This window comes from Ochotona princeps, chromosome 12, assembly GCF_030435755.1.
Source record: "Ochotona princeps isolate mOchPri1 chromosome 12, mOchPri1.hap1, whole genome shotgun sequence".
Lineage (NCBI taxonomy): Eukaryota > Metazoa > Chordata > Mammalia > Lagomorpha > Ochotonidae > Ochotona > Ochotona princeps.
In genome coordinates, this window is record NC_080843.1 from 27,422,401 (window position 1) to 27,449,223 (window position 26,823).

The following is a 26,823-nucleotide window of genomic DNA, read 5'->3' on the forward strand; positions in this document are numbered from 1 at the left end:
CAGGCCCTGCAGTATTTATTTCATTCATTAGGACTAACTTGACTGAGTTTTGGTCTTCAGTATGCTTGTGGACTGTCACAACTTTTTAACATCTTTGTTGTTTTAATCTTTGATCATTGATCCTGTGTTGACCGATAATCCTTTTCTGAAGGTCTGAAGCTCTTTGTATTTTTCTAGAAAAAGTTCTTTTATCTCATTTGTGTTTTCTTCCTGTGGCTGTTTTCTTCCTTCCTATCTTTCCATTTTTTTTTTCCCTTTTTACCCTTTGATAAACAAGATACTTCAAAAAGTAAAATTTATTTTGTTTCAAAAATTTTTGAATTGCATTCAGCATTTTTTATAATATATATTTTTCATGTTTTTTAAAAGCTTAGTTTGTGAATAGATTTCAGTTCCTTTTTGCATGAAAACTTTTCTTGGGTTCCTGAATTTATATAATTACCATTTTATTTTATCTTTCTTGTGGGCAGATTATTTTCTGTGATTCAGCACTGGTTAATCTCGCATACTGTAGTTGAGACCTATCTCTTTGCTGCTGGGAGCCATAATGTGATACTTGATTATTATCTCTTCCACTGCACCATGATTTTAGGTAAGGGGTGAAATCAGTTTAATCTGGGGCCGTGCTGGCCTTGGTGGTGCAGTGTGGCACACAGTGTGCGCTCACTCTCTCAGCTACTCCCATTTCCCATCCAGTTCCCAGCTACTGTACCTGGGAGGTAACAGACAGTGACTCCAGTACCTAGGCCCTTGCCAGCCCTGTGGAGTACCCAGATGGATTTCCTGCTTCCTGGCTTTGGCCTAGCTTGGCCCTGGTTCTTGTGAACATTTTTGGAATTGAATTGGCCGAAGAACATTTTTCTATGGCTTTCCCTCTCTCTATGCCTTTCAAGCGAGTAAGTAAAAATTTTAAATGATCTATTTATCTTTATTTCAAAGACATATTTTACAGAGTGAGAAGGCAAGACAGAGTTATCTTCCATCTGCTGGTTCAATCCACACATGGCCACATTGGCGGGAGGTGGGCTGTTCCAAGCCACCAGCTTTCTCCTTGTCTCCCACGTGGGTGCAGGGCCTAAGAACTTGTGATACCAATTGCCCATAATGGGCAAAGTCAGGAGCCAGGAGCTTCTTCAAGTTCCCCCAGATAGGTAGGTGAACCAAAGAGTTGAGCCATCCTTCACTGCTTTCCCAGGCCCTAAGCAGAGAGTTGGATCAAATGCGGAGCATCCAGGACAAGAACCAGTCCTCATATGGGAGTCTGGTGTTGCAGGTGGAGGACTGGTGTGCTGTACCACCATGCTCACCCTGTAAATAATATTTTTCTAAAAAGAAGAAAGAGCATTTTAGGATAAAACTTAGACTTGTGAAACATGCTGTGTTTTTCTGTATCTTTCCACTCCTTGGGATGGAATTGCATCTTAGGGATCTAGGTGGCATTTTGTTTTCTTCTGTTATTTCCCTGTTTACTGAGAGGAGCTTTGTTGTAGACTTTTAGTCATCAAATGCCCAAAGTTTTGTGCAGAGGATAATTAAATATTTAACATGACTTTGGAAACCAATAGGGTAATATGCAGTTTTAAGTAGCAGCACCAGTTTATCACAGTTGCTGAAGCAAAACATCTTCAGCAAGCCAGGTGAGTTTCAGATGTTGCTGTTACATCTGTTAGGTAAGGTAAAATGCCTATCGTTTTTAATTCCTCCTTCTTTAGACTTTCTGCTTTGTAGTTGGCTGGAAGTGATAGAAGTGTTGCTAACTTCTGTGCCTGAGCTCCACAGCATCATCCTGTCCCATGCCTTCGGGCAGTGTTTTCTTTAGTTGGTCATATCTGTCTCTTGAGGGCAATGATCCTTTTATTTTTTTGGTGCTGATATAAATCTACTTCTCACTTGGGCAAAACAGACACAATCTTTAGTGTGCTCTCAGTGATTCATTAAGTCTGTAAAGGGCAGAAGGGCAGTGGGGGGGTCACACCAGGGCCAGATTTCTGCCAGGAGCTTGTCACCTCATATCGATTTACCAGTTATTTGTTTCATTGATGTCTAAAGCTGCTGCACTGTAGCTGTGATTACTGCACATTCCATCTGAGGCAAGGCAGAAGATAAAAATAAACTCAAGTTTACGAAGTTTACAGGAAACCTAAAATCAACCTGTGCATCCAATTTTCTGCTCTCTATGTTTAAATGTGAGTCTTGTTAGGCCAAGCAGTGTTGGAACTAACGCTTGAGGAAATCACCTTTAACATGTATTAAAGTTCACTCTGGCTGCAGAACCACTAATGCTGTTATATGTTACTATCTACTTGTGCCCATGTCTTTGTTGATTGGATTAAATGTGGAGGATCAAGCTTTGAGGACTTTTTGAAGGACATCACATGGGCCTTGAACATCTACAGAAAAATATATCAAAAGAAAACCAGCAGTTTCACTTGTCACTATTTTTTACAGACTTATTTATTTGTATGATGGGATAACAGAGAGAGAGAAAGGGAAAAAAAATCTGGCTATCCTCTAGTTCATCCCCCAAACATTGGGAGTAACCAGGGCTGGACCAGGCTGGGACATTATCTAGTTTTCCCATGTGGGTGGCAGGAGCCGAAACACTGGCGCCATCTTCTCCTAGTCTCCCAAGCACACCAGCAGGAAGCTGGTCCGGAAGTGAAGCAGCCAGGCTCCAACAAGCACTTGGGATGCATCGTTGCAGGCGGTGTCTTAACACACAGTGCCACTGCAGCAGCACCTTTTATTATGATGATTTCCAACTCATAATGTTGGTTTTTAAATTATGATATGTGATTTTACAAACTCTTAGATACATAGATTTTTTTGCAGTGAAATAAATATATCTAATTGGATTTTCTACGAACTTTTGAAATACCCCCAGTATTTTCCCTAGGCTCAGCAGTTACACATCAGTTCTGTGTTGTAGGTGGAATCCGTTTGTTTTGTGCTTCGAGAGAAAAGTTTACCAGGGAGGCCTAACCTAGAGCCCTGAGAGCAGTCAGCTTTACAGTTACTGTGCAGTAACTCTTCCTGACTTCAAAGGCGTTGTCTGAAAGGTGTGTCTCACCTGGGAACACAGTGAGGTGTCACCCAGATTACTCCCACCTGCAGGGTCCTTATGTCATTGTCACGTGACAGCAGAGGTTTCCCAGAGCCTTCCTTGGCTCCTGCACCTGCACGGATGCTGGCAGTGTAGCAGGCCCTGTCTGGAGTTTACCTGCAGTTTATTTTGTTCAGGAAGTTTGTTCAGGCATTTTTGTTGTGCTGGGACGCTCTGTCCTCAGCAGAGCGGCCCGGCAGTGTGCTTGAAGTTGAACCTTATTAAATGTCTCTGGTAAGCAAAACATGTAATTTAAAATCTCTAACTTTTTTTTTGTTTACATTTTTTTTATATCTGCTTTACTACTGATATATGTGTTTTTTCTAATAAGCTCAGTGTTTAATCTGGTGAATTTCATTTTTTTGTTTATTTTTTCAGCATTTGCCATTTGTGAAAATTCAGCTTTGAGGCCTACCAGTGACTTCTGTGTTTTTCAAGATTGTCCTTCAGTCAACATTAATGCATTTCTTTTGCAGATCATGAAATTTTGTTTAAAAAACATTTCCCACCCTTCTGCTGCTTCCAGTCCTTGATTTAACCCACTAAAAATGGGCGCTTTTGAAAGCATCTGTACCAAGAAACGCTTTCCAAAGAAAGCATTTGTTAGAACACAAAAACGATTTATTTGGGTACATCTAAGAGCCTAAACATTTGATTCAGCTGCCAGTATGTCTTTGTTGCCTAATGTTTCTGCAGTGTTTCTACATTTTTGTAGGCTAGCGGCCAATTTGTCCAACAGTCTGCTACCTTTGGGGGTGGAAGTGGGTGTGCGTATTCAGAGTTGGTAGCACTGGAAAGCTCCTGTGGATAGCCAGTTGCATATGTCAGAACTGGCAGAATGTGGCCCCTCCAACTTGGAACCATATAGATACTAACGAGCTTCTTTCATGTGTCCAAAGTATCCTGAGAAAGCCCACTGAGGTTCCCTGTGATTTGCTTGTAAGGAAATCCTCATAGAGTCCTGGCTGTGTTGGAGGTGAGATGATCCAGACAGTACCTCTGAGTCCTAAGATGCTGTCATTGTGCTGGGAGCTCCTAGTGTTAAGAGCAACAATACTGTGTAACATTTTATGACTTTTAAAGATACTCTGTTTTTTCTTATTTGATTAATAAAAAAATATCCCTTTTCTGAGGTATATAATGTCATGTCCAGTTTAACGACAAGGAATTAGTCACACAAGGCTGGACATGCTTGGGTTCCAATCTTCGTCGGAGTCTGCCTTCTCTTCTCTCTGCCTTGGCTGTCTAGAAATCAGGTGTGGCCTCTGAAAGATGAGCTGACCTAGTGAAGACTCAGTTGCGTCACATTTATATGGAAATCAGGATCCAATGACTGGGCTGACACTTTACCACCAGGAAGTCTGTTAGCAGCAAGCATTTATTGATGCTGACTGTTATGGAGTTTGTGAAGTTTTGATTGGGTGATGTTGGAAATCACAAGCCGGTCCTCTATGATAAGATGGATGAGGATTCACATTTGAAGATATCTAACAAGTAGGCATAAATAAAGTATTTTCTGTGTCTCTGGATATGATTATTAAAAGAAAAGCCTTGGGAATTATGCATTATTAATTAACTAAAACGAGGGAAAGCTTATCTATTGTGGGTATGCTCTGAGAGCTTTGTGTAAGTGTGCCGGGTGCTGAGCCATACCCTTGGGAGGAGAGGAAGTGTCTGAGAGTGGCTCAGGTGGAGGAATCTTCACCGGGCAACACATGGGTGAGGGCAGGAAGGATGAATGGGCCATGGATCCCTTCTGGTACACCTGAAAGTGATTGATGCCCGAAAGGGAACCTTGGTGAGAGGTGTGTCCTTGATGTGGGAGATGGAACTGCAGGAGCTGGGATATTCAGGGCCACATGGGGAGGGGCGATCGAATCAACGCAGAATGCTGTATTTTGCAGTCAGTTTGCTAATGGACGTGAGTGGGCAAGAATATTTACAGGCTCTGCTCTTACTTGGTCTGAAATAGAACAGTGTCCAGTAATCAGTGCTTCATATTAAGAATGTTAGGCAAATGAGAGGCATGTAAAATGCAGTGACATACCACTGAAAGAATCTTAGTGATCCAGAAATGTTGACTGGCTTGAGACTTCAGCAATGACTAAGAATTATAAAGATAGCGTCTCTGGGAAGACAGATGGATGTTACAAGGTGTATGTGTGTAGTTTCCTTACAACAGAGCAATGTTGCATGCTTATGCTTTCATTTTGTACCACTTCCCATGTGAAGTTAGGGGGCTTGTTATTCTGATTTCAAAGGGCACACTAGGTGAGCAAGAGTAGATTGACAGCTTAGCAAGTAAAGGAGCTTGAAGAGTTAAGTAGCTGAGTGTTCTCATCTTACTTAGCTTAAACATTAAAGTGACTTAACCGAGTTCATTCGCTTGAAATAACCTAAATTGTGTTGATTGTCATTCAGTCCAAGGTTCCTTCTGTTCTAGAAGAGGGCAGAGGGGTCATCTATAAAAAAGAACATAACAATATTGAGAAATAACAGCCTAATAGGCTGTAATGTGCAGAGACAAGAACTCAAGAAAAACCACAATTTCAGGTCATTTGGCATAGAGACACTTCATTGGGCCCTGAAGTTTTATGTCTGTCTACAGTGTTGCCTACTCATTGATGTTGATAATTATTACTCTAAGTCATCAAAAAGAAGTAGACTTTTGTTGCTTATTTCTAAGTAAAATATACCTGCATTATTTCTATTCCAAGTGGTTAATATTTCCACTTTGGGATCTGCAATTGAAAGAGAATACTCTCACTCATCCAGAAAACAAAATTATTCAGAATCCAGTGTTTCAAAGAATGCTGCTGTGAATGTGACGCTTACGGGTCAAGACACAGAGCTCTCTTGTGACTTCATTACTGTTTCATTAAAACGGCAAAATGTAAGATATACTTTACCAAAAGTGCATATGTTTAGGTACGTTGCCCAGCTGATGACTAAGGCTCATTCTTAGTAGAAGGCAAGAGACTTTTAATGGGATTAAAAAAATAAAAGACTGATTTATTTATTTGAAATTCAGAGTGATATAGATCGATATCTACTGTCTGCTGGGTGGCTCCCACAGTGGCATTGATGGCCAGGGTGTGTGCATTCCAAAGCCAAAAGCTTCATCCAGAACTTCCAGGTGGGTGGGTGACAATGGCCCAAACACTTCTGCCATCTTCACTGCTTTTCCCAGGGAACCAGACCAGAAATGGAGCAGCTGGGACATAAATGGGTTGTTATATGGATGCCAGTGTCACAGGTGTTGGATTATCTGCTTAGCCCTGGGATTTTCATTTTTTCAACTTGAGTTTTTCTTGGCACTGGATTCCGGGAACTCGCATCCTCATAACACCCACCTTACTCTTCTGTCTTTGAACACCACCAGGCATTATTTATTGATCTTTTTAACCAAGGCTTCCATCCTTGGCTGATTCCCTCATCGTGCCATTTTTGTGTGGCTCTTTGCATTAATTTAAGCTTAGTTTCTTAGTTTTGTTAAATGACATAAACCTTCCCCCCCCTTTTTTTTGAGCCTTCTTAGTTCAGACCCTCTCTCACTCAGCTTACCCATCTTCTGGTTCTGACTTTGGCCAGGAATTGCAATTCCCAATCCCAAAGGGAATTTGAGCGACAATCCATAGGGGGTTCGGTTCATGTACTGACAGCTTCATTTCTAATCTAGCTGCCTGCTAGTGAGTGACCTGAGAAGGGCTGTGCAAGATGGCTGTGCAAGCTTCTGGTACCTACCTTTGGGTTACCCTGTCCTTGCTTCTGTGGCCACCTAGGGAGTGAGCCAGCAGGGGGAGCTAGCTGGGGAGAGCTCTCTGTCCTCCCCCCTCACTCCATAACTCCACATGATTAAAAAAAACAAAACAAAACATAAAAAGACAAATAAAAAAAACTTTAAAAACAACAACAAAAGCATGTTTGTTGACTTGGGAAGTATTATTTGAATGCAGCATTTGTATCCATACAAAGGCATCAGAAAATGGGGTGAAACTCCTTTTTAAAAATGCAAAGGAACATATCAAAATAGAACATTTTAACCTGTCTTTAATCATTAATCATATCCCAATATTTATTTTGGTCAGCGTTTATAATTATTTAGCTGTAAAGCATACAAGAAAATATGCATGATATTTTAAATAGTGTCAGTTTCTGTGTCTCAGTCTGGGATATTAAAATGGTTGAATCAGAATTTTTCTTGAAGTGGAAAGTCAGGTTGATATGAGTCAGTTGTGCCTGGCAGAAAGTTAGCCAGCCCTTGACTGTTTCTTTACAGGGCACATAAAACTGAAGGTCATGGGGTTTCAGCTGCGGGCGAAAGATGTTAGGGGCTATATTCTCTTGAATAGAGTAAGGGGATTGTGGAGGATTTGAGGCAGTGGAAGAAACTATTTTGTCAGTGAGTGAAAATTGTATTTTACCTCAGTCTTTGCGCATGAAACTGCACAGGGCCAGAGGGGTCAGGACTGTATTCTGACCATCCACGAATGAGAATTGACTGCCCTTTTCTTACAAATCCCCACAGAAGACAGATTCTGTCACCTGTTGGCTGCACATTTCAGAGCCTCCTTGTAAGGAGCTCTTCTGAAAACTCAATCCTCGTTCTCCTTTTAGAGTTTCTTTGCTTTGGAATAATTTTTTTTCTCAGAGTTTTCTTTTTGTGTGTTTGTTTTGTTTTGTCTTTCACTTGTTTTTTTTTTCTTCATTGAAATGGTTATATGCTCATTAATTATCTGACAGAGAAACATCAGAAAAAATAAAAAAGTAAGAAAAAAAGAAAGGTAAAGTTATCACAATCTTAGATAAACTCAGAATGGTGAGGTCATGTCATATATTGCTGTGCTGTGGTATTCATACTTCAGAATGTATGAACCAGACCTATGCAATTCTGTGGGCACATTTCAACATTTTTTGAAGTGATCATTTACAATTTTTTTTAAGTTTTGTGGGTATGTTATAAATTTACTTAACCACCAGTCTAGTTTTGGACATTTAAGTTGCTTCCAAGATTTGGTAATTAAAAACAGCAGGGAAATAAATATTCTTTTGCACATCCTTAATTATTACCTTAGGAGAAATTCCAAGAGTCATAATTGCTAGAACACAAAGCATGAGTGTTTTTTATGGCCTTTGATGCTTTCTGCCAAATTGTCCTACAGTTTACAGCTCCATGCTAGAATGTGTCCTGTTTGTCCTTAATATACATCTCAACTTCATCACCAAGACAGGGAACAGGTGGCTGGCTGGCATGAGGTGTCCATTTCCTAGCCTAAAGACAATGCTGTGGTTGGGGCTCTAGTGAAATTCCATTCACCACAAGTTTTCAGTTCATTCCTTTGCCAAATTTTGCAAAGAAAAAGCTGAGTGATGTTAAAGAGAATAGCAGATTTGAAGCAAGGTGCAAGGTATGTAAACTCTGGCTCTCCTACCTGTGGGATGTTGGTTTCTACCCTGCAGTGTTTGCGTAACAGCAAAGACCCTCATCCTTACCATTCATTACCATCACTCTTTCTGTACCGGACACTACAAAACAATTTGAGGCTGGCACCCCTGTGTTTTAACCAAAAAGATGAGGCTCATAACGTTTTCACATTTTGGGAAAGTGTAAAGAAATGGACCATCAAAAGCAAAGTGCGCATGTAGAATAAAATCTTCCTCACAGTGTCTTGATTAAAATATTTTCCTCGGTGGAGTTTTTCATTTGAGACAATGTTTGACAAATTGACTGTGCTGGGGAAAAGTATTTGAGTGCGGTTGAAGTATGTATCTGTTAGAGGGCTGAAGATGCTGATCGTCCTGGATTCCACAGCGTTGTTTTTGTTTTGTATTTTCAGCTGTTGATTCTTTTTCTGCGTTTATTACTTAGCTATGCTATTGGATCCTGAGATAATGCTCTTAAAAAAAGATTTATTTTTTATTTACTTGAAAGACAGATTTAGAGGGAGAGACAGAGAATCTTCATCCACTGGTTGACTCCCGAGGTGGCTACAACAGCTGCAGGTGGGGCAGCCTAAAGGCAGGAGCCCCAAGCTTCTTCCATATCTCATATATGGTGCAGGGGCCCAAATAATGGGTACCTTAGTAGGGCGCTAGATTGGTAATGCAGCATCTGGGACTCAAACTGGTACCTGTATAAAATGCTGGTTTCACAGGCAAAAGTTTGCCTTGCAGTGCCACAACACTGGCCCCGATGTAGAACTTCCTGTATTATTACTGTGTGTTTGATCAAACTGATGTCTTGCTAAGGCAGTTGCACACAAGATACCCATCTCTTGAAGCCTTGGACTGTATACCATGGCCAGCTTTATGTCTTTATTATACTGCACAGTAGCACCCTTGCATTTTCCAATTGCTCCATAGTGTGAATATTATGAGAGAGTTCAGTTTTCAGAGCTCACAGGTCTCTGACTCTCTTGAAATTTTTATACTAGGTTTGGATCAACCTGAGCGTGTCAGAGCTTTTTTACCCCATAGCTTTTTACTTATTTTGTGATATCAGTTGTGAGAACTTGGAGGTCTAAAATGTTTTAGAATGTGTGCTAAGCCTAGTGCAGCTCAGCTCTGTGCATCTGCCCACAGCACTGTTTTCAAGTTAGTTTCACTGTTGGTTGATACATTGGTAGCAAATCATAAAAACCAGTTCCATAGTGTTACTGCCCTTTGTTTTCTTATAGTCATCTAGCTTCTTTCCATCTCTAATGGAGAAGTAGAAGTTTTTGCCAGTTTGCATGGTATTTGCATTTATGAACCAGGGAACCAGACTTGAATATCAGACATTTATGTGGTCCTCATTTTTTAAAAAGTTATTTATTTTTATTTCAAAGGTAGTTTTTGCAGAGGAGGAGAGATAGAGAAAGTCTTCTGTCTCCTGGTTCACTCCCGAAATGGCTGCAACAGCCAGAGCTGAGCTGATGCAAAGCAGGGACCCAGGAGTATCATTCAAGTCTCCCGTGTAGGTGCAGGGATCCAAGGAACTGGCTCGTCTTCCACTCCCTCCCCGTAAGCAGAGTGCTGAGTCACAAGTGGGATAGCCAGGACACAAACTGTCATCGGGTGCCTGCCCCACAGGGTTGAAGAGGAAATGCTACCTCACACAGGCCAGCCCCCCATGTGTTCCTTATTTAAAGAGAAATAAGCAGAATGTTTTATGGAAGGAATATGTGAGGATAAATATGCTAGCATGCCTGCCTTTCCTTCACAACTTAGTTTTTTATGTCAAAATATTAAGGTTTGCTGAGTTGATATTCAAATAAAAAATTTATTAGTGGGATTATTACTGTCATACACATAGTAAATTATAGTCATATTGAGCACTAAATTACAACAAGATAACTTTGAATAGAAAAATGAAACCATTTGCTGAATACTTTTTAGATTGGAGGATAATTGATAGAACCAAATGTTCCAGAACCACTGCTGAAAGAGTTGTTTGATTTGTCAGAAGTAGTAAAATTCACTTTTAAAAACTGTTTTCAGTGTTTGTATATTTCATTCTAAAATGTTCCTGTTATTGATGTAATTAGAAACAGATTGCAAAGTTGAGACTAGTCCCAGAATACTGTGACCCAAAGACTGTAGTAGTGTTTACCTACTAGACATTGTCCAGTGCCATACACATCCACCACACAGAAACATGCACGTCTATGTGCTGGTATCTTTTGGCATAACAGGACTATTTTGTGCTTTACCTATTTTTATTACATTATTATGATTAGTAAATTATGCCAGCTGGCTGTTTTCTTTACCATCAAGAGCAAAATACAAGCAAATACAGAATGACATATTTGCCCATGTTGTCCTATATTTCAGAATATTAACAAAATAATCTATTCTTGAAAAAAATGTAAGCCAATATGGATTTATAGAGTCATGTTTTTATCAGTTATAGGTAAGCCTAAAACATAACATTCATGACAACACTTGGCTTCTTTTCTCTAATGTATGTGTGTGTGCGTGTGGGGGGGGGGGTTCCTGTTTGTGGTATTCATATATTTATTTATTTTCCTGAGGAAGGGAGACAGAGATCTCGCATCTGCCACTCTACTCCATACATGCCTGCAACAGTCAGACTTGGGCCTGGCTGAATCCAGGATCCAGAACTTAATTCTGATCTGCCACCTGAGTAACTGGGATCCAGCTACTCAAGCCATTGCCTCATTCCTCCCATGGTGTGCCTTTGTAGAAAGTTGGAATTGGGAATAGAATTGAGACTCAACCCTGACATTTCAATATGACTTGGCTCAACCTGTAGTACCCAGTGCATGCACCTTATTGTCTTTTGTTATGTTATTAAAATATTATAAATTAATATCATAATCCAGTTCATATTTCAATTTGGTTAATTCTTGGATATTACTCATCAGCTTCCTAAGCTGTTTCTCTTCAGAAACCTGGGTACTGTCCATAGCTCTTCTGTCATCTTTTTTTTTTAACTTTTGTGTCCTGCTAAATGAAGCAGTTGAATAGAAGAAAGTTCAGGACCCGTTGTGAAGGCTCCATTGGCTAATCCTCAACTCCAAACACCAGGATCCCATAGGGGTACCAGTTCCTGTCCTAGCTGCTCCACTTCCCATCCAGCTCCCGGCTTGTGGCCTGGGAGGGCAGTGGAGGACAGCCCAAGACCTTGGGATCCTGCACCCACATGGGAGATCCAGAAGAACCTCCTGGCTCCTGGCTTCAGATCTGCTCAGTTTCTGCCGTATGTCCATTTGGGGAGTGAATCAGCAGATGGACGACCTTCCTCTCTATGTCTTATTCTCTATGTAACTCTGCCTTGGCAGTAAAAATAACCAAATCGAGAGGGAGAGAGAGAGAATTTCCTTCAAGAGTTAACTCACTTTTCTGGACCAGGGATACTGAAGAAGCAACACCTGGCCTCATCTGAACCTTGGGGGTGTATTTCAGACCATGTCCCGTGAAGGGTCCAGGTAAACCCACTGGTCCTGTTCCCTCAAGGAATTACAGAGTGGGAAAGGGAGGGCTGCTTCCTTTCCCTTTCCCCACCATGTGTCAGCTTGGAGCCTAGTTCTTTTCTAAGGAGAAATCTCTGCCTCAGTAATTGATATTTTCTTGTATCCTCCTGTCTTCCAGTCTCAGTGGGAGCAGTATTTGTCTTGTGGCCTTACCTCTCTAACAGATCCAGAGAGAATTGTTGATTTTTCAGTTCATTCAGCTTTTAGTTTGTTGTCAGGCTGGAGTGACAGCTTCTACTGTTCTGGTGTGCAGAACAGGAAACTGAAGTCTCAGAAGGTATTTTTAGTTCTTTCAATGATGGATTGTTAGAACCCTTTCTTTCAGTAGCTACTCTCTGGGAATTTTCTCAAATAACATTTCCGGTATTATATGTACTGAGAGCGTGGCCTTCGTAACTTGTGGCCCAGACAAGCAAGACCTCTGCAGAAAAGGCAGAAAACCTTAAGAGTGTACTCAGTATATTTTGTTTAAATATACCCCAAATGCATATTTTTCTTGTCCCCTGTACTTTCCTGAACCAGAACAGAAAAGATTGTTCATTTCACTAAAATCCTTTATAAATACACTCACTGTGTACTTTGTGTAGTGGAAAAATGTAAATGTGTTAGATATAAACTTTATTTTTTGCAGATGCTAAATTCATACCACAAGATAATAGTATAATACACCTATTTGTCTGTTGTCATGGAATTCCCTAGAATATGAAGAAGTCTATATCATTACCAAATTCAGTAATAAAGAATACAGTTAATAAAGGATCTCTTTGTTTTGAAAATGGTGGCAAACATGGATTGATAAACCACTTCAGGCAATACAATGGATTCAGTAGGTCAGTTACACATAAACTAAAAAAATCTGTTCCTTTCAATTTCATCTGCACAGATGACATTTTTAGGTTTGTATTAGTTAAACTATAACTGCCACTTGCACACATATGCAAGGTGCACCTTCCTGGTTAGTGCATGGAAGTAACTGTGACTTCAGGAACACAAACCCAGAGAGGAACCTTGACTGCTCTCCTGTTTGACTTTTTCTTTCTTTTTTTCTTCCTTTCTTTCTTTCTTACTCCCTCTTTTTTTAAGACTTGGCTCTTTTACATCTGAAAATTTCAGCTGTCAACTATTTCCTTTAATTATACAATGAAAGTATGAAATTCGTGAGAAGTCAGAAAATATGTCAAAACAAACCTGAAGAATATCACTCCATATCCCTTCAGCTCCAATTTTGAGTGCATGTCAATTTCGTGTGCTCCCTCCCTCTCCAGATGTCTTTCTCTCCCCCTTCCCACCCTCCATGCATTTATATTCTATCCACTCTCATCTCTATCTGCCTCTTCCCTACCCCTTACTCCCCATCCATGTCTGTCTGTCTGTCCCTCTCTTGTTGTCATGGAAGCATCGGTTTTTAAATTTATCAGTATATAATTTGTGTTTTTGAGACTTGACCTAATTTTCAAAGGCTTTCTTTGGGGCCTTGCATTTTGCTTGGGATCTGAAATTTCTGCTGTAGATAGAGGAAAATTTCTCCTTTCTCCTTGTCTTTGGCAGCAGGCTGACAAGACATGATGGCAGGACCATCTGAAAAGAGACAAAGAATAGCAATGGCCGGTTGAGGATTCTGATAACATATTCCCTATGAATTAGCCTAGGAAAGTGTAATAGCCTGAGAAACAGGGTTGATTGGGATGTCATTTCTCAAGGGCAAATTCATGAAGCAGATCCAAGGCCTGTCTTGCCCTATGCTTTATTTGTTTGTTTGTTTGTTTGTTTATGAGCTGTGGAGTACATAGATGTTGAATGAGGATTTCTTTGCAATTTTTTAATTTTTATTATGGTTTTCCTGATACAGTTTTGTAGGTGTTGGTATTAACCCCACCACTACCCCTTGCTTCCTCCAGTTTCCCCATATTATTACAATAGCATAGTCCTTCCTCATCCGTCACAACTCAGAAATACTGCTATTTAAGTGTATCTTGGCATTATACGTATCAGCAATGCAGATTTTACTTCATTTGAATATATTCCCAGGAGTGGGATTGCTGGTTTGTATGTTAGATTAATTCTCAGTTGTCTTAGCAATCTCCATACTAACTGACTAGTCCACACTGCCTCCAGCAGTGGAGTGGATACTTCTTTCTTCACATCCATGCCAGCAGGTGTTGTTAGTAGATTTCCAAATGCAGGCCAAGCTCACTGGAGTTAGGTGGAATCTCAGTGTGGTTTCTATTTGTGTTTCCTTTATAGCTAGGGAACCTGAGCATTTTTTTCAGGTGTCTGTTAGTCATTTGAATTTGTTCTCTTGGAAAATGTCTGCTCATTTACTTTTCCCATTTGTTCACAGTGTTGTTTCTTTTGCTGCCGTTGAGTTTCTGAAGCTCCGTAAATCCTGGATGTTAGTGTCCTATCTGTCGTATAGTGTGCAAAGGTTTTCTCCCATTCTGTTGGTTGCTCCTTTGCTTTGTTGGCCAGTTCCTTTGCTGAACTGAAACCTCTTAGTTTGATGTAGTTGCATTTGTTTGTTTTGGCTCTGACTTGCTGTGCTTTTGGTGTCTTTTGTCAGAAGTCTTTGCCTATGCCTACCATATTGTAGAGTGATTCCTATGTTTTCCTGTAGTAGTTTGATGGTTTCTGGGTGCAGATTTAGGTCCTTGATCCCTTTTGAGCTGATGTTTGTGTCAGGGGAAGGTGTGAGGTCTTGGTTTCCTTCTGCAAGTAGGTGTCTCTTTGTCCCAACAGCATTTGTTGAAGAGATCAGGCTTTTCCCCTGGGTTATTTTCAGTTCTGTTGTTGAGGAGTGGTAGGCTGTTCATGTGTGTACTCCTTTCTGGGGTTTTTATTCTGTTCCATTGGTCTTCTTCTCTGTTTCTGTAGCAGTGACAGACTGTTTTGATTACCACTGCCCTGTAGTATGTGTTGAAATCTGGTATTGTGATTTCTCCTGTTTTATAGCGAAAGCTATCCTGAATAATATATACATGGTCTCTTGTGTTTCCAGGTGAAATTTTGTACCTTTTTCTATTTCTGAGAAGAATGTTGAGAACTATGGACTGATATCCCTGATGAACATAGATACAAAAATCTTCAACAAAGTAATAGCTGACAGAATTCAGCAATACATCCGACAGATATTCACCCTGACTAGGTTGTATTTATCATTGGCATGATGTAATATATGCAAAGTGAGAAGTATGATACACCACATAAACAAAATGAAGACTCAGTTGAGAGACTGTTGGAAATCATAAGAGAATTTGGCAGGGTAGCAGGGTACAAAATTACTGAACATAAATCAATAGCTCTGGTATACACAAACAACTCCATAGGTGAGGAAGAACTTTCTAATATAGTCCCCTTTAAAATGGTGTGGAAGAGCCTGAAATAACTTGGAATAAACCAAACGAAAGATGTGGAAGATCTGTGTTGAAACTTACAAAACTTAAAAAAAAAAGAAAAGAAAAGAAGTCATTAAATGATGGAGAGAGTTATCATGTTCGTGGTTTGGCAGGATCGAGGACAGTATCAAAATGTGCATATCACCAAACATAATGCACAGATTCAGTGAATGAGGATTTCTTAATGGCGTCATGCCCAGGCGAATCTTGTTGGAGACCGTAAGAGATCAGCTCAAATAAAAATCTTGAACTTGTGGGAAACAGGTCATTACTGGAAAAGCAAACTTGAGTTCTAGGAATTTATTGTTGCATCCAGGCTGCTAGTTTGGGGCTGACTCATTCATTAAAGTCTCGTGTTAGGTCTGTGGCCTTCCTCCAATTTTGGGACGGTCTTCCCTCTTCCTTTCCATTCCTCCTCCTTTTACTTTTCCACATGGCTTTGATGGAGGCTGGAGGAAAGATAGAAAGAGGTATCAAATCAGGTGGAGAGCCACTGTAGTGGTAGTGCAGAGCAGCTGTGTCCAAGAGACATAGAACATAATACCCAAGTTTATAAGATGTTCAGTCTTCTTGTAGACCTCAAAAAGCTATGGATTTTATATTGCTGATACATGCCTGCAGAGTTTAAGCATTAACTTTATTAATTGAATGTAATAAAAATATATCTACATGTAATTAATTCTAACTTTATGATGCATTGTGAATTCTGTTTTCTGCATTAAATCAAACTCCAGTGTGCATTTTACATATAAAACACATGTTGAGGCATGTATGTGTCCTAGCAGTTAAGAGTGGGACATCTGCTTCCCATATTGGTGAGCCTGGGTTCATTCCCACACTCCTCTTTTTGATCTTGATTATCACATCTTGCCAGTGGAGACTCTTGGACAAAAAATGATGACTCAAGAAGTCGGGTTTTGGTTGCCTCTGTAGGGATCCTGAATTGATGTTCCCACTCCTAACTGTGGCCTGGCCCAGTTGAACTATTTCAGGCATTTGTAGGGTGAACCAGTCGAAGGAAACTCTCTCTCTCTCTCTCTCTCTCTTATCAAAATAAATGAATTGTGAAAACAAACAAACAAAAAAACAAAATAACAACAACAAAATAACTATCCACACCTGAACTCTGGCAAGTAGTTTTGTAGTCTTCACAAAATAAGCCGTGTGTACCACTGAAAGCCAGTTTGTGGTTTATCTTTTCAGCATGTTCTCAATCTTCTAAACATCATTCAGGAGTATGATCATCTGGGGGAGATCTCAAATTAAAAACTGTGCGTTTTTTTGCCCTATTTTTCTTCACATTTTGAGATTATTTGTTAGAAGATGTTCTTCCTCTATTCCTGCTTCTTCAAATGTTCTTTTTTTAATTTTTAATTTTTATATTCCTCTTACTTGAATCACAGAGATATTCCCTCTTCTGGTACACTGTGGAAATGCCCACAAACACCAGGGCTGGTTCAGGCTCAAGTTAGGAGCCTGGAAGTTCATCAGAGCCTCCTACTTAGGCCCCAGAGTCCCGGATACTTGAGCCAATGTCTGGTGCTTCTCCAGTTGCATTGGCCAGAACCCTGAGTAGGAAGTAAACCAGCCGAGCACTCTGTTAGGGAACGCAGGCATCCCAAGTGACTGGCTTAACCTACTTTGCTCTAACAGGACTCCTCCCTCTTTTCTTTAGCAATTTAGTACATGTACTGTGTGGGTGATTCTTTGGGTGTTTGTTATTTTCTGTATGAAGCTCTATGGAAAAAAGCTAGTAGGATGGTGTGAATTCTGCAATACTGAAAAGACAGCATTTCTATAACACAATTAACCACAAAAAGGTACATAATTCAAATCACATAATGAAATAGTTTGTCCTTGATATGGGGTTCAGTTCTCATTTCTGGAGAATAAAAGTATAAAAACCCCATGCAGCAAATCCTGTCTAGGGCCAGGAGTGAAAAACAGATCTTCTAGTTCTTTGTTGACAGTTAAGTCATCATGGTACGCTTTTGGATAATTAACATGTTTCATGCTCTATGGCTTTTTGTGCCTCAATTGGTAGATGTTCACAGTCCATGTCTAAAATAGGGCCAGAAAGTTGCTAAACTCAGGCTGAAATCCTTGTGTGGCTATTTCAGTTCACATTGCTTGAACTAACAGACATTCACAGCTCTTTTCTGCAATCTATGCCTTTATTTATTGAGAAAATTTGGATAAGTGGAAAGGATAGAAGAAATTTTACAAAATAGTAAAGTCATCTGGTAGTAATGTTAGCTTCCTAGTAGTGGGATTCCAGTATTCACTCTATATTATTTCATTTTCATGGTGAGGTAGCATTTATTTCATTTTGCTGGGCAGGACCATTCAGTATAATATTTTGGAATCAGTTCATAATATCAGCAATTATGAAATGATGTTTCTGCACTGAGACTCATCCTTGCAAGGTCTGATGGTTTCTGAAGGCAGTGTTGGTGTCCTTTCTCCCCCATTGCAAGGTCTGATGGTTTCTGAGGGAGATGGTGCTGGGATGCAGCTGTAGCCACCAGGGTGCTGCTGATGTTTCTGCAGTGCACACAGCAGCTCCTATACTCTGGTTTATGTGTCTACAGTGCAGATGTCAAGAAAACAGGCCTAAGAGAGTGTTGGAGTTATAGCAATGGGGTGGTTCTCAAGCAGGTTCTCAACCTCAACTCTCTTGATGAGCAACATTTACTTTAGCTATAGTTAGTGCAAGCAGCAGAAGTAGGTAATGGAAAATTTCTGAGTGGAATAAGTTATTCTGCTTCAAAAATATGCTGTTTCTGATTTTTTTATGAATCAGGTTTATAAAGAGGTTGACACGAAGTAACAAGGTCCCTGAGTAAGTGCTGTGTAGCTATATAATTCCTTGATCATAAAGCACATCCCAAATTCCTGTTGAATGGATTTTTTTTCTTTTCTGACCTTCATGGTGTTGCATTTTGGAATTTGAGAAGTGTTCAATAACGGAAAATCAGTGGCGGATTTCATTTATTTAAACAGGAACAGATGTCTTAGAGAAATCCCAAGAAGGAACAAGGTGGTTGATCAGATCTGGGAAGGGAACAGGTGGGCGAGCCCTGTCTGCAGCTGAATGACAACAGCATGCGTCATAGTGTGGAGGAGTTAGTACCACTGGCTTCCTGTTGCCCTACCTGCAGGCAAATTGTAACATTTTAGCAATTTGGGTTTATTTTATGTTTTGTATGGTTCTTTTCTTTTCCTCAAATTTTGAAATTTTCCACAGCTCTAATTACACACCATCTAATATATAAATTCTCTAGTAAAGCAATTGCTAAATATGTTGCCATGGTAAAGATCTGTAGTTTTAACAGCATATGTAAGGGTATTCGTATATGGCTTGCATGCCAAACACCTTACCTGAGTTATCTCTTTGAAGCCTTAATATTCTGTGAAGTAGAAGCATGCTTGATAATTAAGGATGCTGAAACCATAAGAAGGCCATAGACATAGTGGAAGGTGGAGTCTCAACCAGGGTATCTGAGCATCAGGCACATGACCCTGGACAGTATCCTATTCTCACTTATACTTTTGTTTTGAAACGCCACTCTCCAGGAAGTGCAGACCTGGAAGATAGAATATTTTGGAGTGGCAAAAGGTGTGATAGTCAAACTACTTGTGACTATTACTGGGATGAAATGAAAATAGGTATTAAAAGTGTTGTTATTAAAAAGATCAAATGAGCATACACATTACTGACACAATCTTAATTTTAGCTACATTTGTGCTTTTTTGCAATAAAACTCTAATATTATTTATTTTGATAAACCCTTCTTGGATGAAATATAAACTTTCATTTGCTCAGAGAAAAAATTTCCAGAAAAGATAAGATTGCATATTTGGCATGAAAGTCTTAACTACATGAGTGGATATGGATTTTTGGAGAAAAGGCCAAAATCTTGTCGATCTGGGCAGTAGTTGACACGTTTTCTCACCACAATGGAGAATTTTCAGGTTTTTTCATTTTCTTGTTTTTCTTAGAATAGCCATAATTAAACCAAATTAATTTTGATTTTTTTTCCTCTTCTTTTTTTTTTTTTCATTACCAACTTATCATCATTTTCTTAGGCCATGTAAGACATACACACTCAAGAGCTCATGGCTTAGAAAGCTGATCCATCTTAGGTTTGATAAAGTGCTACAGGACAAACGTTGTAGAGAAGTCAAGGTGGAGATAACCATTTCCTTTGTTTCTCACAGTAAATCCATGACTGAATGCCTGATAGCGATCTTCATTTACTCTGGACAAAAACATCAGTGATGTCACTGCATTACATGTTCCATTTATTGTTTGGTGTTTTTTTCTTTTTTCTCGTTATGTATACCTCTAACTTTTCACAAAGGGAAACCTCTGTTGAGGATGTCAGTGTACAGCACTTGACCTTGTAGTTGGGCAGATACTATCTTGTTTAATCCAGTCTTGTGGTTCTGTGTTTGGATCAATTTGATTTTATCTATTATATGATTTGAATCTACTGACTAGAGAGATATCTCCTGTCTGTGTAATAGATGCTGCATAGACAAAACTACATTGAAATTATACAGTTCTCACAGATAATCTCATTTCCTAGAGTGTGGCAAATCTATTGATGAATATTGTAGGAACAAATAACATGTTTTTTCTTCCTACTGAATTTTTGCCTTAATCTTTTGTAAGATGTAGAAAAATCTTGACAGCTTTTTCCCAGCTCAGTCTTATTGCCACACTTCCTCCATCTAGTTAGCCCTCAAAGACTGTTCATTCTTGCTAGGGATTATCTCAAATATTTTTCTCCCATTAGTTCCCACTACTACTGCCATGGTTCAGATCTTACCATCTCTGCTATTGTGCCAACTGGATTCCCCATCACCTTCTATGTCTTCATCAGTCATCTTCCAGGTTAGTGACGCAGAGCTTAACACATTAGCTTTTTTCCATGAATCTCATCATCACCTATTGTGTTTTGTCCTAACACATTTCATCCTTATGTAATTCCAGTTCTCTTAAGGCAGCGTACTTTGATCTCTTACTCATTTTGCACCAACGGTTACTAACACAAAGCATCAGATATTTTTGAATGTGCAGATGAAATACCACAGCTTAAGACCAATACAAGACGAATTTGATGGCATGTTACCATTCTGGTTTCATGCGCAATCATACTTTGTTTTTAGATTATTTTTTTCTTATTAGAACCTCAGATTTGACAGAGAAGAGAAACAGTGGGAAAGATCTTCCATTCACTGTTTCCTCAAATGGCCACAATGGTCAGATTCCCAGGCCATAAGCAGGGGGCTAGATGGGAAGTAGAGCAGCTGGAATATGAGCCACTGCCCATATGGGTGCTGGCTCTGGAAGGTGGAGGATTAGCCTGTTGAGCCACGGCACTGGTCCCTGCAGTCAACTCTTGCAGTGAATATTCCAACCATACCAAAATCTTTTTTGTTCTTTACAGATAAGGAGAAATTCATAGCTTGATAATGTTGCCTGTAACTGTCTTCTGTTTTGTCAACAGTCTGTCACCCCATAGACCAAGGAGACAGAACAGATCTTATTATGTGTTTGTATTGTTTTCTTTGATCCACCTCAGAAATATCTATTGAGAATAGATTATGTGTTAGCTTTTGTTTTAATTCTGAGGAATAGTAGTACTATTAGGAGGAAATTAGCAAATCCATTCTTTCTGGGAACTTGCATGCTAATACAAGAACAAGTACAGAAACTTTTAGCAGCTGATGAATCCTACAGCCCAGAAGCTTGTACCCAGTCCTGGAGGCAGAAAGGTGGAGACCAGGTTTGGGAAATTGGTAGTGGCACCTGCTGTGGAGCAGTTTGAACTCAGTTCTGTTTCCCTTCAGTGCCATCTGTGATGAGTTGGCCTTGCCTTACAGTCCACCCCTCAGCCCTTGTGCCTTGTTTGTTGTTGTGTGAATATCCTCACCTGTTTGCCCAGGAAATGAAACGAGACTCAGGGAAAGTAAAACTTTATTATCTCAAGGCTCAAGGTCTGCTGAGCAGTTACAGCAAGCAGTTTGCTGGGTGGCAGCCAGGTCCCCTGCCCACTTCCTCATTGGCTGAGTACTGTGCGGTGTGCCATCTTCCTGAGTGTTGCCTAAGTTATGAAGTTACCTTGTTGCTTTCCTCTTGGTGCTACATACATGAATGAAATAATGAATATAAAGCAACAAAACATATGTCTCACTGTGTAGGGCCTGTCTGCTACTGTGTTGGCCCTTCTGCCTGACTCATGGTGCTTGGTTTCTGTATCTATGTGTGTTCCAGGGAAGGAATCCTGCAGGAAGAGTTCAAGTTACTTTTTTGCTTCTCAGCCATTCCTGTTTTCTTAGTTCTGGATTCCTGGGGCAGGGTCTGAGGATGTGTTTTGGTTTGCCCTGTTTTCTGGAGTGCTTTCTATGGTGGAACTGAGTTCTCACCTGTCTTTGCTTGTCATTAAGCCCACGTGATTTATCTATGCTGACATCCTACTACCTGGTAACACATATTGGATCTCTTCCTGGGGAGTTGTCCTGAGGTTTGCTTTCTCTGAGATTTGTGCTTGGTAGTGGGTAGAGGCTTCTCATACCATATTGTGTGTGTGTGTGTGGGTGTGTGTGTGTTCAAACCATTCCTGATCTCTCTTGTATCTCTCCTAATGCCTCATGATTCAGTGAGTGGTGCCGCTGAAATGGGATAAATTTGACACAACAAAAACCTTCACCGCATATTTATGAAAAGATTGGTCAGCTCACAACCTCCAAGTGTGTACGCTTTTGCAGAGTAGGAATAATGAAAATACTTCTCAGTTGCAGCTTGAATTAATACTGGGATAAAAAATGTCATTTAGAAATTGACTTGTCATTTTAAGTACCTTCTGCCCAGTGAACACTAGAAAGGAGTCATGCAGCTGTTGGTATTTCTAGAAATGTATGGAGGCCTTTGGCTTCTTGCTTATATTGGGTTGGTTGCCCTTTTGAAAAGCCTTCATTTTCAATTTGAATATGAATTTCAGTATTTCATGGATGGTTTAACAACTTATAGGAAGTATTTCTAAATTATTAATGTGAGTTGTATATTGTCATGGTTAGTTTAGCATTCTGTCAACATAGGATATAAAATGATTCTTGTTATCAGAAAAATATGTCATGGCACTATACATACAACTTTAATAGTCTTTATGAGAAACAGTGTTCCTTATGTTTCAGGGTCAGAATTTTTGTGGAAGGGTTTTACTTTCCAGACTGAAGATAAAATATTTCAGGAAAATAAATATATGGATCATTGAAAACAGGATTTGGTGAAACTCACAGTAGTTTCAGTTATTAATTCTGTTAATAAAATATGGGTATCTAATATTCTATTCATTTCTCCATTCTGCTAAGGAATAAAAGATGGAATAGCTAGAATAGCAACTGTATTATTTGTTTGAAATGTTGTTTGTGTTTGAACTGATATTTATATTGTAGCATTTCAGGTACGTTGATTATTGATAAGTCCTCAGAAAAATTTTGAAGACATGTAAGTGTAGAAAAATACATGCTTATGGGCCCGGCGGCGTGGCCTAGCAGCTAAAGTCCTCACCTTGAAAGCCCCAGGATCCCATATGGGCGCCGGTTCTAATCCCAGCAGCTCCACTTCCCATCCAACTCCCTGCTTGTGGCCTGGGAAAGCAGTCGAGGACGGCCCCATGCATTGGGACCTGCACCCGCGTGGGAGACCCGGAAGAGGTTCCAGGTTCCCGGCTTCAGATCGGCGCACATCGGCCCGTTGTGGCTCACTTGGGGAGTGAATCATCGGACGGAAGATCTTGCTCTCTGTCTCTCCTCCTCTGTGTATATCTGGCTGTAATAAAATGAATAAATCTTTAAAAAAAAAAAGAAAAATACATGCTTATACTTAATCTGAGCCATTATAATTGGAAAGTAATGCCAAAACACTAGCTTCTCTATAAAATTTACAAGGTGAAATTACTTTATCACCAAAGTGTTTGGAACTGCTATGAAAATATAGAATGAGCCAGCAAAAGGTACAAATATTTTCAAAACACTGGATAGCATATGATGTTATAGATTTTTTTCAAAGTTGAATTCATTATGATATTGGCCTGCTAAATAAATTCTGAGCAATTTTTGGGGGAGAAATGAATACATTCATCAAGTTAAGTATATACGCTAAAAAAGTGATATAAAGTAGGGAAAAAAATGAAGTGATTTTACAATCAGTGACTTGTTACACTTAGTACTGTTATTCCCCATATTATGATGCGCATGTGGGTGACCAAGAGTGCTCATGGTTAGCTCCTGGGAGGACCGTGTCACTGAGACTTAAGAATTCTGCTGTTGTGGCTTTCAATAAAGTGCTCTTATTTTCCCCAGCTTTTTTTAAAATATGGAGAATATGTTGATATAGGGATATGTAGGGGGTTAAATGGGCAAGTAGATACAGTGCATAACCCTTACTGGGCTTGGGGTGGAGCTCTCCTACTAATTGATGATGTTGGCCGATATTCTCTGCATGTATCTCAGAGGCCTCAACGTCAGGCAGTATAAGGAGGACTTCTTATATTACTGTGAAAATTGAATGTGTACTCTGATGCTCAATTAGCACATGATCTAGTCCATGGTAACTATGCAAATAGTTAAGTATTATTATGTTTGTTATCAAGGTAATTATGATTTTTAGTTCATGCCAATAAAAGATTTGTTGCATAGCATTAGATAATAATCACGAAGCAGTCATATTAGCTTTTAAGACTTATCTAGAAAGAGAAGAATCTACTGCTTCTCTTGTTACAAGTATTGCAGCACTGGTTTGGGGAGTTCTTAACCTGTGGGTTAAGCTGGCATTACTTGGTGAGCAGGACTGGAAAAAATTGGTAATAGTTTTTGTTACTGTTATTGTGGTAGGGGTGGGTAAAGGAAAAGGAGAGATAAACTTATCTAAGGCTTTTGTTTGTTTTTAATGAAAATACCTAACTTCTTTGTAGACTGATTCTGTTACTCTTTGTGGACAGCAGCATTTCTGTCCAGTTGGCATGCTTGCATTATAAGCCTCAATGGAAGTGGGGGACTGGGACTTGAAATACTACTCATTTGTCTCCTATGCCGCTTCTGACTTAGCAGGCTAGTGGATCAGAGAGACATATTTATGTTTCTCATGATCTGTGGGCAGTCATGAAGATTGATGCTGGATATAAATTTAGTGTCATGTACTTATAAAAGCAAAACAAATACCAACTGCAATTTTTGGCTTATGTTTAGAATATTGACTGGCTAGTTCTTCATCATTCGACTTGTGCAAATGTACCCACAGTCGGGAGAAGGCAAAAGAGAAGGCACTTACCAGAGGGTTAGAGGAGCAGCTTTAGAAGGTGACCTGGAAAGTTGCCCCATTGAATGGTTTTGTGAGTTAGACTCATGAAGTTCAGTCCCATCTCCTGGCTGCATATTCCATTTAGAATTATTTTGAGATGCTGGCATCAGTGATCATTGCTGTTAGTATGGATTTTAATGAAGTGGGCGCCTGCTATCAGCTGCGCTGTTGAGGTGTCAGATCTTTTATGGCAAACAGGAAAATCAGAATGCCATTCTCGGGCCCAGCGGCGTGGCCTAGCGGCTAAAGTCCTCCCCTTGAACGTGCTGGGATCCCATGTGGGCGCCGGTTCTAATCCCGGCAGCTCCACTTCCCACCCAGCTCCCTGCCTGTGGCCTGGGGAAAGCAGTCGAGGACGGCCCAATGCTTTGGGACCCTGCACCCGCGTGGGAGACCCGGAAGAGGTTCCTGGTTCCCAGCTTTGGATCGGTGTAGTACCGGCCGTTGCAGCCGCTTGGGGAGTGAATCATCGGATGGAAGATCTTCCTCTCTGTCTCTCCTCCTCTCTGTATGTCTGACTTTGTAAATAAAATAAATAAAATCTTTAAAAAAAAAAAGAATGCCATTCTCATTGAGTGCACATGAAATTAATATCTAGCTAGCAAGTCCTATGGTACATTTTGGATTAATTGCTACAGTTCATTCATGATGCAAACAGCATGTATATATGTGTGTGTGATATATGCCAGTAAATTATTACTCTGGTGGTTGCATAATTCAATGTATTTGTTAGAAAAATAATAATAATATGACACTGAGGTTGATGACTCTGTATAATTTGTTTTTTTCCTCTCGGGAATCAATTAAGCTATTGATTCTGCAGTAAATACATTTTGATTAAGATCATGGCAAGATGTGCTTGGAAACATTTCCAAATTGTTAGAAAGTGTTATTCATTTCAAGCCTACAGTCATCTGAGAGTGTATATATCAGACCTTAGCTTAATGAGATAAATATATCAATATTTTGTTTCAAGGATTGTGTCTTCAATGCTGTTTAATTACCCTCCACTGTGTAGAAACCACAAGCTGTCAGAACAGTTTAGGCTGTGCTGTGATGGCCCCCTGTGTTAATCCCAAACAGGGTTAGAATTCTGAATGCACAGATTATTGCCACTTCCCATCTAGTCACAACTGAACTTTAAGGCATAATACAGATTGAGTTTCCCTAGTGAAAAGAATTGAGCAGTTGAGGGTTGGCCTCCTGTCTGAACATTGTCATTTATGATGTTTGTTATGGCTGTGGCTCTGAGTGAGGATCCTGAGAAAAACCTTAAAGAAAAAAAAATATTTAAGGATTCAAGAATGCATTTCCTTTTTATTCACTTTTACATGCAAACCAAAATGTCTGTTCTTTCTTTTACACATGTAGAATTATTCAAGAATAGCAATAAAAAATCTTTAAAAGCATCATGAAAATATAAGGATATTTAAGTGTGCTTAATGGAACATGGACGCAGCCAGGTGTGATTTACCAGGTTTTAACTTTAAAGACCCCGGTTAGAGCTCAGGTTTTAGACTAAACAGTTTATCACAATCTGTGAGGAAAATGGTGAGAGTATATCAGCAGTAAATTGGTACAAAGTGCTAAAAGGGACATTAGCCTCTAATCAGATTCTAACAGTTCATTAAACTTGCCTTCCCAGAGCCTCTCTTTCTCTTCTCCTCCACTGCTTAGATTTCCTTAATAAGGTGTCTTCCCTTTACGTCTGGGCAAGATCTCCTCCGGGGTAGGAAGTAATATCAACTCATCACTCATTGTCTGCCATCCTAAGGGCTGCAGGATGCTTTGTGAAGGTGGATTCTTAAGAGTTGTGAGAGACGGAAATGAGCGGTTGCCCGACTATAGAAGGGGTTTCCTGAGAACACGTGGCGCTGAGCCACGCTGCCCGTTTCCAATCACCAAAGCAAGAGACCTGTTAGAATTTCAGAAACATTCCCTTTGTGTAAATAACTCACAGGCCTCCAGGAAAGGCTTGCAGAT

General features: G+C 39.9%; 1 protein-coding gene across 7 annotated transcripts in view; it reads left to right on the forward strand.

Moving 5' to 3' along the window:
* KLF12 (KLF transcription factor 12) overlaps positions 1-26,823 on the forward strand; it is a 427,134-nt gene that overhangs the window by 179,926 nt on the left and 220,385 nt on the right. For 2 of the 7 annotated variants that reach the window (XM_058670654.1, XM_058670655.1), the window contains exon 3: positions 26,518-26,636. The exons of the other annotated variants lie outside the window; for them this stretch is intronic. The gene's annotated coding sequence lies outside the window, so the exon portion shown is untranslated. The remainder of the gene's footprint in view (positions 1-26,517; positions 26,637-26,823) is intronic. 7 annotated transcript variants of the gene reach the window in all.